Here is a 13,961-nt window from a genome sequence, read left to right on the forward strand (position 1 = left end):
CCTTCAGGAACAATAGGGACCTCGCAGCGGTCGCTGCTCGGGCCCTAATAATAATAAGAAGAATTCCTACAAAAACAATAGGGCCTCGCAGCGGCACCGCCGCCGCCGCTGCTCGGGCCCTAATAAGAAGAATTCCTACAAAAACAATAGGGCCTCGCAGCGGCACCGCCGCCGCCGCTGCTCGGGCCCTAATAATAAGAAGAATTCCTACAAAAACAATAGGGCCTCGCAGCGGCACCGCCGCCGCCGCTGCTCGGGCCCTAATAATAAGAATTCCTTCAGGAACAATAGGGACCTCGCAGCGGTCGCTGCTCGGGCCCTAATAAGAATTCCTTCAGGAACAATAGGGACCTCGCAGCGGTCGCTGCTCGGGCCCTAATAATAATAATAATAATAATAAAGGAATGGTGGCAGGTATTAATCATAAAGTAAAGGCATTTTTGTTTTGTAGCTATGCCAAGCAGTGAAACTGATTAGTGACTTTTTAATGTACCTAATTCGCTATGGAATGAGCGTCGTGCGACCACATATGCAGCTGACTTTGTGATGTGGTGCTTCCAGTATGTTTACTGATATGATAGATATGTTAACGATCAAAATAAAATCGCCTTAAATTGAATTTTGTGTAAAAGGATAACTGCTTTAAAAGAACAGTTTGATTGATGATTTCATTCCAAATCAAGTGTTGCAAAAAAAAACAAAAAAAACAAACACTTTCCCTTTTGTCTGAAACATTGATTAAAAATTAATCATCTTTTGAAACATAATTTTGTAAAGATGTGTAGTTAATAAACATTATTAAGAGATTATTGGTTATCCTATGTGTGCATGCAAAATGAACAGTATCAAAGACTAAGTACTTGTGCGTGTGTGGTCATGACCTTATTGTATTTCTCAGGGTTTTCCCATTATTTTGTCACCCATCTGAGGGGGCTTTGGACCGCTTATTTGTAAGCGTGTTAGCACACCTGCTGCTATCAATCCTGCTACAAACCAAATGGATCATTTTGTCGCCTCAATCCAATTTAAGAGCCTGATACCAAATGTGTGTGTGTATGTGTGTAATAACTGTACACTGGTGTGTGGCCTTTAGCTCCAGCTGGGCAGAGCTTTCCGCGTAGAGCTGAGTAGTTCAATGTATAGCACAAAAAAATGCACACATTTGCTTCTGCACTTACTGAACAAGCAAACTTTTAGACGTTTTTGTAATATTTGTAAACGATTGGTACCCGGGTAGAAAGTGACTGACTGATTTGAATAAAAAAAAAATAAAAAAATAAAAAAAAAGTTGTTGTGCTTGGGTCACATGGCCAAATTTACCCCAAAATGTGAAGTTTTATATTCCATTTCTTCATCAAAAGAGCACATCTATTAATCCAAGCAACAGAAATTTATAGGCAGTCCATCAATGATCACGTTAAAACTATGTCTGACTGTACTGTAGATTGAAAAAAAATAATCAATTTACCTGTTTGAATGTAAATTATAGCCTGGCCTTCTGTCTCTCTTGGAAGCAATTTACCTCACGAAATGTTTTTTTCTGATTGACATTTCACATATTCAAAGGGAAGAAGGCTAAAATCATCATTTAAACCATTTATGCAGTTTCCTCAATCACCAACTCTGCCTTGTTCAAATGACATTTAAGACCTTGTTTACTAGTGATTCAATTAAGAGCTTTTTGTGACCGTATGGTACAGGTCTATGCTTTCTGCTATCTTTGCTATAAATAAAAAAAAAATGTTATTGCGATTCTTAGTAACTGCTGCCAGATTGAGCAAATGTGCCGGCATGTTAGTTAGTCCGTCTGTCCAAGGGATGAACTGCAGACCATACGCTACGGGAACAATGCAGCGCTCATCAGCTTGAATAGATGAGTGTGCCCCTGAAGGCAACGTTGTTCACTTTGGACTCCAACAGAGTGAACACCGCCGATTAGCAGGAGGAGGACACACATATACACACACACATTAAGGCAGACCAATTCCCTTCCCTTGTACTCACTTACACACACACGCGAACACACACCTCAATCTTCCCCCAAACTACCTTGTTTCACCGTCGTTAATGGAGGGAGGAGCAGATGTTAATAGGCAGGAAAAGGTCAAGGTCGGCTCGTCGCCTTTGGCAGAGAGACTGCAGCTGCTAAAAGTTGCTCACAGGAGTCAAACAGGGACGGTTTGGTAACATGCTCGGGACACTGCAGTATTTTTGTACTCCATAGTCTCCACTTTGCTGCAGCAGACCGCTTCCGTACTGCCCTCAGTCTCCTCTCGAGAAATAATTGCTTCCTGGTGACCCTCATTTTTCACACCTCATTGGTCCTGAGGTATTGTACTCCATAGTCTCCACTTTGTTGCAGCAGTCTGTTTTCTTGTCCTCAGTCTCCTATAACATTGTCTCCTTAAGATACTATAATAAGGGAGACCCTCATTCTCATTGTAACATTGGAGGATGCAAATGTCCTACATTTTGGTTTTTGTTTCTGCTAGTTTGTAGGAAAAGTTCAGAGGACTTTGTCGGGGTGTGGGTGTGCGCGTGTGTGTGGGTTATTTTGAAGAAGTGAACCCCGACTTCAACAATCAGAAAACACCTTTGGGATGAACTAGCAAAGAGACTTTGCTCTGATTTTAATGCTTCCAAATTCATGAAGAAAGTCTTCCTAAAAGATTGCACTGAATATTCTTCCTCCCTCATTTCCTATAATGGCGACCTTTTGTTCTTACCTTATATCTTGACAGACACACAAGGGAGACATGGACTTTATCAAGCACAAAAGTTTTCAAGTGATGCCTCAGAAGAAGTGCTGATATGTGTCTTACACCCGTGATCCTTTAATCAAAGTGCTCATCATCTTATTAACGCTAGCTTATCTTCCACCAACTGGTTTTGTCGTTTCATCTCCCAAATTTTTGCTCCTCCTCATCCTCATTTTTGCGCAGCATTATTACAATGAGACGGTGTGATAGAAAAGAGGCAAATGTCAGATGCTCACCTATCAAAACCAGGGAAACGATTTTTACTTCCTCGAGATCGGTGGTGTGAAAGTCATGGCCTCGGGGGCATTTGGAGCCCACGGGATTGTATTTTGCGGCCACCTACTTCACATCAAAGATGAACTTTTTTCGGTGCCATTATCGTGGAATTTTTGTTTTGTTTTGTTTTAACATCACTTATGGGTTACTATAAGTGTACTCTTGCTCTAGATGCTCTTCTTTGACAGAAGAACCTAATGTATTTATTGGGATTTGGGAGAACACTCACACAAATCCAGGGAGAACATGCAAACTCAACACATCGTATTTTTAATTGGAAATGATCTGGCTGCTAAGTATAATCTTTGCCAAATATTCTTAGCAGATGCTTGCATAACCTAGCAGAAATCCTTGAGATTGTGTGTTCCAATCTCAGTTTCAGCCAGTACGTGCGTGGGTTTCCTGCGGGTGCTCCACTTTCCGCCCACATTTCAAAATCATGCATGTTTAGTTAACTGAAGGAACGAGATGGAATAAGGCGGGAGGCAGACGTCAGACGCTGGCCTAACAAAATATCAATCTTTTGGCTAAAATATTCAAGGCGGCGCTCGTGTCGGTGACGGTGCCTGGGGGGTCCATGAGGCACTAAATGGCTGTTGCTGACAGAGACCTGCTTAATTTACACGTAAGTGGGTTTTCTTATTAATTCTCCCCTCACCTGCTTGTGACGCTTTCCCCGCCGCACGTCTTTTTTTTTGTCTCACTGTAAATGATGATGGGGCTTTGCTTGTGATTGGCAGACGAGCCAGCCTCCCCTCCTTCCCTTCAGTCTCTCTCCCTCCTCTCATTTTCCGAGCTTCTTTCTGCTCTCATTCTGCCCGTCAGCATTATACAGCCTCATGAGGAGAGAGGGAGAGGATGAGGAGTTGATGAGGAGAGGAGTGAAAACGCCTCTACAGCCGCTGTAACTTATGCATTTCTCTCTCCCCCCACTGCTTTGTAATAGGCTCTTGTGCACCGACTGCTGAGGACACACTGCTGACACCAGAAATGATGACTCCTCCATTTATGACTATTTTTTCCTCCTCCTTTTTCCCGTGGGGCTTACAGTAACTCCCAAATGTTTGTTCACATACGAAACCATTGCTGACATTGGCTATTGTGAAAAGCAGGGGTGGGAATAGTAACAGCTATGATTCATATCTGGGCAGCATGGTAGAATCGTGTTTAGAACCTCTGCTACACAGTCCTGAGGATTTGAAGGTGGACTACTGTACAGCATGTAGAAGTCCACCTTCAAATCCTGTACAGTACAGGCATGAAAAAAAGGGTCAGGAGTGAAAAAGGTGAGAAGCATTTGGACCAAAATGTTTCTCGTTAATATTCGTCGGGCATTCGTCAAACGGATTGGGGGGATGCGGTGGACGAAGGGAGGCAAATTTAAATGTTCAAAATCTTATGGTGTCAAGAAAAACTGCATTGGATCTTTGCTACATTTATTGGACCAAGGAGGGATGTTGACAAATCTGCATGCGTTGCTTTAAAGTAGGGATGGGTACCTTTCCCATTTAAACCGGTTCGGTTCCAATTGTCAGTACCGGGGTACAAATTTTTGGTACTTCTGTTCTGCTGTTTGTGGTAATAAATCTTAATTTTATTTAACATCCATCCATCCATCCATTTTCTTGACCGCTTATTCTTCACAAGGGTCACGGGGGGGTGCTGGAGCCTATCCCAGTTAGCTTCAGGCAGCAGGCAGGGTACACCCTGAACTCATTGCCAGCCAATCGCAGGGCACACAGAGACGAACAACCATCCACACTCACAAGCACACCTCGGGACAATTCAGAGCGCCCAATTAACCTGCCATGCATGTCTTTGGAATGTGGGAGGAGACCGGAGTACCCGGAGAAAACCTGCAAACTCCACCCAGGAAGGCCAGAGCCTGGACTCGAACCCGAGTCCTCAGCACTGGGAGGCGGACGTGCTAACCAGTCAGCTACCGTGTCGCCCTTTTATTTAACAATAAAATAATAAAAAAAAAAAAAAAAAAAAAAAAAAAAAGAACATTCACTTTAACATTTATTCTTCATTAAATAAAATCTGACAAATAATAAAACACCATAAATTTAAAACACAAGCCAAAGAGGATAGATTAAAAAAAAAAATGAAAAAAAAGAAATCAAGGTACTATTTTCATGTGGAGTTTCCAGCTTGTCCCCAATCTTGTGTTGTCTTCCACATTCCAAAAACAAAACGTTAGCTAGATTTAGGACACCTGTCAATATATGAGAATGTGAATACTTATAATAAATATAATGTAATAAATATCCATGCTGGCAGACCCGTCACCAGAGCCAGCTTAAGGGGGGCACATGAAATGCATGGGTGGGCACAATTATTATGAATATCCTACAGATAGCATTAACTTGCCCAATATATTTGGATACATTTATGTCGCACTGCCGTGCATCTATCCTTTGAATGGCGCCCGCTGACCGTATTATCATAGACAACAATTACAGTACATACACATACAGTAGACTGCAACGCCGTCGTAGTACGTTAACACCACAGTCATATTGGATGAGGTAAAGTGAAGGTAAATATGCCTCGTTTACTTTCTCCTGGCAGATGTATCATCAAGCCACAACTCATTGGATTAATGAGGAACTATTGCCTTTGATTATTTTCTCATTCAAAGTCAATCTTACAACCGTAATTATTTGCTGATGTAATGGCAAATACAATTGCCACATCCAGTATGGAGGAAAACAAGAGCAATTCACGAGTGTCCAACAGAGGCAGCCAACACAAACGTAACGTTCCTCCAACACCGCGAGACCTGTGTTGCGTTTACTGACAGTCGGACATAAGAGTGCTAAACAGAATGAATGGAAAAAATATAATAAAACAAAAAGAACCATTTTAGAGATCCATGCCTCAAATGGGTAGGCACAATAATCTTGGTGGGCGGGCGCGGAACCCTATGGCCCGCCCATGGTGACGGGTGTGCATGCTAGCGACCTGTTCAGCGTGTACCCTGCTTCTTGCCAAAAGGCATCTCTGATAGGCCCCATTTCACCAATGACCCATATAAGAGTGAGCGCTATTGAAAATGGATGGATGGAAGATTCATATCTTGCACAATCAGAAAAAAAGAAGCACTACAGATCGACATTTTTGCCATGGAACCTCCAAATTCGGCATTCAACCACTCATAAGCATTTAAATAAAACAAAAAAACAATTTCAGCGTCATAAGACTGGGACTGTGCCATTAACCTGAGCAACAGAAAAGTCAATTAATTAGCCAGTCCCTCAATATTCATGTTAACTATGTCTGAATTTCCACCACGTCTATTTTTTAATCAACTTACCTGGTGAAGTGTAAATTACTGCCAGTGTTCCGTCTCTCTGGGAAGCAATCTCCTTATCGATTGACACATCACATTCAAACTAGGCTGGTCTATTGGGAATTACTTGAGCTTTTGCTACATGGAGGAACGTGTTACTTCATGGTGAAACTAACATTTGGCTTGCTGACTGGAAAAGCCAGAATGTCAGTACTGGACATGTGTAATAGTCGGACAAAACAATTAGGCTGGTGAAATCTGCCGGGACTTGGGACACACGATTCAAATCAGACGGGGAGAACATGCAAACTCCACCCAGGAAGGAAACCGTACGATCTCTCACATTTTGGGGGTGCTTTGTTTTACTTTGGTGTTGCTTTCGCACCCCCCAAAAATAGCCTAGACCCGCCTGTAGTAAACATGGAAGGTTGCAAAAGTGCCATTTCCACAATTTTGCAATCTAGTTTCTACACTCAGATGCTACCTTGTGCTGTTTTCTCGATGCTACCAAGGCCACATACACGGGTTTTATGCCACACAAAGCTTGAATATGCCTTGCATAACCATGATATGAATCACTGAAGGTCACCAATGGTGTAGTGGAACATTTGTCTGACTTCCCTGCAGGCCGCGTGGGTTCAGTTCCCACTCAGTGAGGACGTGTGTGAATATTTGTCTTTTTTTAATATGTAAGTTGTGACTGGCGAGCAATCTAGGGTGTCTGCCGGGATAGGTTACATCTTTACCTGAGAACCTAATATTATCTTTAACCAAAATGAGAGATGATTCTTCAAATTTACAACATCAAACACATTCATTCAAATTGGGGTCAAATTTTTGACCCCACTCAATGGAAGAGTTTTGGCATTAGTAGGTCATGCATAGCTTACAACTAAAGTGTTATTGTGTGGCAGTTTTTAAACCTTCATGTTTTTCACCCCACCAATGAAAGATAAAGTATTTTCTGAAGAAAGGACTTCACCATTGTAAAAATTGCCTAGCATTCACCAGCTTCTAAGGATGGATTATGTTTGCCGTTTTTCTTTCACCGGCGGATAGAGTAAGAGTTAACATTCAAACCTGTGGAAATGCTAAGTAGGACATTTCAATTCTTCATGGCTACAAAGGACTGGAACACTCACACGGCTTTCACTTCAGCAGAAGCACATTTTCACTCTGCGCACACATACTTACACACACGAGGCTGCCGAACACGACCTATCAAATATGATTCTATGACGCGACACCACCGTCAAATTGAGAAACAGTGGCACTTTTTATAGGGCCCGTTAAAGCGAGACAAGGTAGATTTGTGCGTTGGCAATTTGCAAGTCTCGTAGTGATAAATTCATCAAAGCCTGCGATGCCTGACAACAGGAATTGCGCGGCAGCACAATAACGCTAATAATAAGTGGCAATCTGGCAGACTCTTTTAGTTGCTCATTCATTTATTCTGCATACTGTACTGTAGCCCGGGTTGGCGTGTGCCGAGTTCACCTCTGTTTTCCATTAAATCTCATCTACGACCCAAAATCCACCTGTAGCGACGCACTTGCAGTATGGTTGATACTACAAGTATTCTGTGTGCTTTTGTTTTAGTATAATATATATACTATATAGTGTTAAATTTTTTCAGGTGACTTAGTTTTTTCCACCTTTTATATGTTTTGATAATGCCTTGGTCAGACTACAAGAAAATAGCCCAATTTTAGCCCGACCGACGTGTCACGGACAAACGGGGCATGTTGTAAACGAATGAGTTGTCTTGACGTAGCGTCGCCCGTGTTGTGTGACCCGTTCAACGACTGGACGCCTGTTGAATGGGACGGTTCACAACCATCACGGCGAAAGTCTAGCACAGGCATGTCAAACATACGGCCCGCGGGCCGGACCCGGCCCGTTGGATGATTTTATCCGGCCCGTCATAAATTTCTGAGTATATAAAAAAAAAAGCGAGTCAATAGCTCATTTCTATCAAAGGTTATGATTTTTTTAAATAAATACAAACCAAATGCTCGCTCCGGCCGCTAGAGGGCAGTAAAAGAGCTCACGTCCAGCATGCGGCACTGACACGAGTTCGTACCAGGAAATAAACATTCGCAACGTGATGTGTCCAACTAGAAATTAACCGGTAAGCTTGCTTCACCATTCACCACTACTACTAAACAAGTTATCGGTCAACACACCCTTCCCAAAATGGCACTGTCAAAAAAAAGAAAAGTGGACACGGAGTGCAGGGTTTTCCAGGAAAAATGGACTGAGAATTATTTATTCACAGAAGTGAATGCAAAACCAGTGTGCTTGGTTTGTAATCAGCAAGTTGCAGTGTTCAAAGAGTTTAATATTCGGCGCCACTACGAGACTCATCATAAAGACAAGTATGACGACTTGAAAGGACAAATAAGAAAAGACGAGATAAACAAATTGGTCACTCGTCTGAAGAAACAGCAGTCTGCTTTTACGCGCAGCCGCGATATCGCTGATGGGGCTGTAAGAGCCAGCTACATTATTGCCAACGAGCTGGTGCAGGCATCCAAGCCATTTGCTGATGGGGAGTTTGTAAAAACATGCATGCTGAAGGCTGCAGAAGTCGTGTGCCCTGAAAAGAGACTGGCCTTTGCCAATATTAGTCTAACGAGGAACACTGTCGCAGATCGGGTGACAGAACTCTCAAGTGACTTGAGCAGCCAATTGCAAGAGAAAAACAAATCATTTATCGCATTTTCAATTGCAATAGATGAGAGCACCGATGTCACAGATATTGCTCAACTGGCCATATTCATTAGAGGTGTTGATGAAACTTTGACCATCACCGAGGAGCTGCTTGAATTGGTGCCCATGAATGACACCACGACAGCAGATGACATTTTCAGCGCTCTCGTTGGAGCGCTGGACAAGGTGGAGGCGGACTGGTCCCGTGCTGTGAGCCTGGCGACCGACGGTGCGCCATCAATGGTGGGGAGAAAGGCAGGCGTTGCCACAAAATTCCGTGACAAAGTACAGACCGCAAATGGAGGACAGGAGTTTTGGGCATTTCACTGTATTTTGCACCAGGAGGCGTTATGTTGCAAAACACTGCAAATGAACCATGTTATGAGCGTGGTTGTGAAAACTGTCAATTTCATCAGAGCTCGCGGTCTAAATCACCGCCAGTTTGACTCATTTCTCAGTGATCATGACATTCATGCTGGCCTACCATACCACACTGACGTGCGCTGGTTAAGCAGAGGTGCAGTACTCAAGCGCTTCTTTGAGCTCGAGGCGAAATTGGACAGTTCATGGAGAAGAACGCCCAGTAAAGGAACTTCAATGCAAGGAATGGGTGCAGGATCTTGCCTTCATGGTTGATATTACGCAACACTTGAATACACCTAACACTACATTGCAGGGCCGTAATAGAGTTGTCACTCAATATTACGACAGCATAAGTGCGTTCAAAATGAAACTGTCGCTGTGGGAGACGCAGCTATCCAGCGGTGACACCACGCACTTCTCATGTCTCACAGCTGTGCGTCCGAAGGCACCGGATCGTCCCGATTTGGATAAATATAAAGACAACATAACAGATTTGCTGCGAGAGTTTGAGCGGAGGTTTCAGGTTTTCAGTGAACTTGAGAACAAATTCGGCTTTTTTCGCTCGCCATTTACAGTGAAGCCCTCTGATGTGCCAGCTGACATTCAGCTCGAGCTTATTGACTTCCAGTGCGATTCCGCTATGAAGGATAAATTTGGGTCCGTGGGATTGGATACGTTTTATCAGTATCTTGTGCCAGGTTACCCCAAATTAACAGCCATGGCTGCAAACGTTCTCTCCATGTTTGGGACTACTTATCTTTGTGAACAGGTTTTCTCCGTGATGAACAATAATAAAACAAAGCAGCGCTCAAGGTTAACAAATGAACACTTGAATCACATTGTTAAATGTGCTGCTACTCAGGATTTGAAACCTGATATCGACGCACTTGTAAAGGCAAAAAGATGCCAAGTTTCAGGAGCCAGCAGCAGCAAGTAGACTGCAGGAGTGCAGTGAGAGAGAGAAAAAAGTGTGATGACACGACATTTGTTTGCACTCATGAATACAGATCATTAAAAATAAGATTAATCTGGTTTCATATTAAAGACAATTAATATTGTGCAGTATATTCTCAGCTTCAGTAGGCCCAGCCTAGTAGTTTGAGCTGATGTAGTATAATCTTATTGCCCATGCACTGCTAAAACTTTTCTTTTGTATTTTTATTTATTATTATATATTTTTATTTATTATTATTTCAAAGCAGTATGACAATTAAGGCAAAACATTTTTTTTCATAGCTCCCACTTGAGTTTGTTTAGTGTGGTGAGTTGGTTCAGGTGTAAAACTGCATTCACTCAACTGTTAAAATAAACCAGTTGTTAACACATTCAATGCCAAACATGAAAATCATTTTTTTTCTCCATTGTTTGTGAATAAATGTGTTGTGCTTAGAAAAGATCCCTTGTCATCCGTGATTATAATATGTAGGGTGGGCTACAAATGTAGGCTGAATGATAAAGCATAGTACTGAAAAACAAAACTAAATAGTTGGAGTTGACATTCTTTTACTGATCCGGCCCACCTGAGAACAGAAAGTCTGGATCCGGCCCCAGAGCCAAACTGAGTTTGACATGCCTGGTCTAGCATGTCAGAATTTTTGCTCGTCTTGTCGCACAATGTGACATACCTACATCGTCGCACACTGACCATAACTTTAATTATTTATTTATTTACTTATTTTTATTTATATGGCATCATCAAGTAGGCCTATTGCCATAATTTAGCTCACACTACATTCAGGTTCTTCTACTTCGAGGAGAGAAAGGAAAAAAAAACAAAAAAAAAACATGCTGCATACAGGCAGTTGCTAATGAAGTCCTGCCGGCGAGCACGACTTCTCCTCACCAAATGTAGGCCTGTGTGCACTTCTGTACTTATCACCTCCCCAAATCATACTCTAAAACTATCAAACGTCACATTATTTTTTATTTTATGTATAGGAGCCATCTCCCAACATAATTGCCATCGTCAGGCAATGGCGACATGAATAGAGTACCATAAAACAATATTGTGACTTCCGTTCTAATAATTTCAGAGATTTGGCCATCTGAGTATATGGGCACATATTTAGTGAGGATGGGTCACGTCTTTGGGACAGACATATCTTATTATAGAAGTCGAGCCAGGCCTGGCCGCCTTGTCACCCGCTGAGAGAGTTTTGTTTTGTTTTCCCTTGAAGTACGGTTCGGAGTGAATCCGCGTGTCCAATGCAAAAAAAAAAAAAAAAGTCAAATATTTAAACAGTATAGAAATTACTAAAACACAATATATTTCAGTGTTTGATAAAACAAGATGTCATCTCTTTTTTTGTTCCGCCTCCCTGACAACCAGTGCCGACGCTTGTTCTTTTGGCATGACAGCACGCGATGATCGGGTGGTGTCTTGTCGAGTTCAGACTTCTAGTGTGACAACACATCCGGTCCACGACACAGAGCGCATTTATCAAGTAATCTGACAAAAAAAGAACAAAAAATCGTGTAGTTTGAGCTCGGCATAAGATTGACCATATAGAGCAGTGATCCCCAACCACGGTGCTGAAGCACATTATCACCATTGTTTATATTGTGTGATTCAGCTTGTAGAAATGTAAATAGTGTGTCAGAAAAGCTCCAGGACTGGTGCCATAAAAAATGTATTGCGAATCCAAACTACAAACTACACATTTCCAGGCAATCCGACAAGGATAAGCAGAGGACCCAAATGCACAATTCTCAGGTTTCAAAAAGGTGACAGATTTATTGAATAATCAATCATGATTTCAAAGTATCAACAAAAATTCACAGCAAGGCTGGATTCAAAAAAACAAGGCAAGAGAAGTAACAACTTAGGAACTCAGCAAGGTGGGTAATAACTAGCAGCAAAAGCAGCAGCTAAAATTCACAGCAAAAGGCTGGAGGCATAAACTGACTTTAGCAATATTAAGAAAAAGCATGGATACATGGATATGAAACCAAGGCACCGCTAAGATGGTCTAGCTCAGGACGTGGCAGGAAACAAGGCAAACTGACAACAGACAGGGCTAAACTTGGACTATTTATACACAGGGGGTGGTCACAGGTGGAGACAATCAGGCTAATGCGGGAACAAGGGCAGAAAGTGAAGCTACTGACACATGAGGACAGTGGAACTACAAAATGAAAGCAGCCACAACTACAAGAAAGACAGGGCTAAAAAACTAACAACATAAGCGCCGAGACATGACACAGTCAAGCAGTACTACTCTGCTTTTTTCACTGCACCTGCTTACAACGCCCTAAGCATCTGACACGTCCTGGTCATGAAATACAGCAATGTGTTGAGCCAGCCTGTCTTTGTGTGCTTCCTCTCCATTTTTGAGGATAGAGCAACATCAAGATAGCTTGATGATGAAGCTGCGGAGTATCCATGAAAAATCCAGATGAAGGTGCCAATCTGCATTAAGTTTTGTTTAATGTTTCAGTCCTAAAGGTGTGTTTGTTTGTTTGTTTGTTTTTTGTTTGGTTTTTTTTTTACATTTCTGAGTGCCTGGATCTGGAATTCTTTCCAATCTCTCTCTTTTTTTTTTTTTTTTTGATGAATATTTAACCCTTCCAAGAGCACCGGGGGATAAATCAGCAGTGCTCCAGCACCCCATTGTTTTGTCCAAGGGGGATGACTTTGAAGAGGAAAGCTTGGAGTTTGTAGTTAGGACTTGAAATCTATCTTTTGTGACGCCAGCTCTCATTCACTGCCAGCTGTTTTCAAAGCAAAATTCCCCATATTGGCAGCCGTTTTACAGCACGGAATATTGTGTAATAATATAGCCTAAACCTGCCAGAAGAATGAGTAGATACTGGAGACTCTCATCTTTCAGCAGATTTTTTTTTTTTTTTTAAGCTTTTACGATTCCTTAGTCATCAGTGGTAGGGCAGGGGAAGGTTTTACCCCAAAACACCAGTTTGTGACCAAAAAGCAGACAAAACAAGCATGTTGTGAAAAGCCAAATTGTGACTTTGATTATATTTTTTTGCAATCACACAAGATATATCAATAAATATAGTAAATAAATATAATTATTTATTGACAGATCCAACTAAAAACTGTGCCCATGCATAATCTTGACTCACCGCTGGCTCAAGAACGTCAATGGCTTTTTAGAAGATGGTCGTCGTTCTTTCCATGAATTTGATCTTTTCTTACGATGGCAACACACACTTTCCATGACCAGTTGCAAAACCTACCAATTTCATACCATGTGCATACATACTCGCGTAAATGTTCAAGTGTGAGGTGACTAAATTTGTCTGACTTCAAACATGTTGGCATTTCGCTCCCACAAAATCAACAGTACAAACTTAGATTTTTATTTTTTTTTTAGCTGCATTCTATGCTAGTCTTTAGAATAGAATAGAATAGAATTCAACTTTATTGTCATTGCACTGTCACAAGTTCAGAACAACGAAATGCAGTTTGCATCCATCCAGAAGTCCTTTAGCAAGAGTAAATTATATATTTTAAAAATAAGATCGATTTAGTATGTACACATTATGGCAGGATATGAATATGTATATAATATTGATAAACAGCTAAATAATTGTAT

At 41.7% G+C, this 13,961-nt stretch overlaps 1 pseudogene; it reads left to right on the forward strand.

Annotated features, from left to right (window-relative positions):
- Window positions 1–8,257: 8,257 nt before the first annotated feature.
- LOC144016664 (general transcription factor II-I repeat domain-containing protein 2A pseudogene) lies at window positions 8,258–10,968 on the forward strand (annotated as a pseudogene).
- Window positions 10,969–13,961: the final 2,993 nt, after the last annotated feature.

The sequence above is a fragment of the Festucalex cinctus genome, chromosome 3 (genome assembly GCF_051991245.1).
Source record: "Festucalex cinctus isolate MCC-2025b chromosome 3, RoL_Fcin_1.0, whole genome shotgun sequence".
Lineage (NCBI taxonomy): Eukaryota > Metazoa > Chordata > Actinopteri > Syngnathiformes > Syngnathidae > Festucalex > Festucalex cinctus.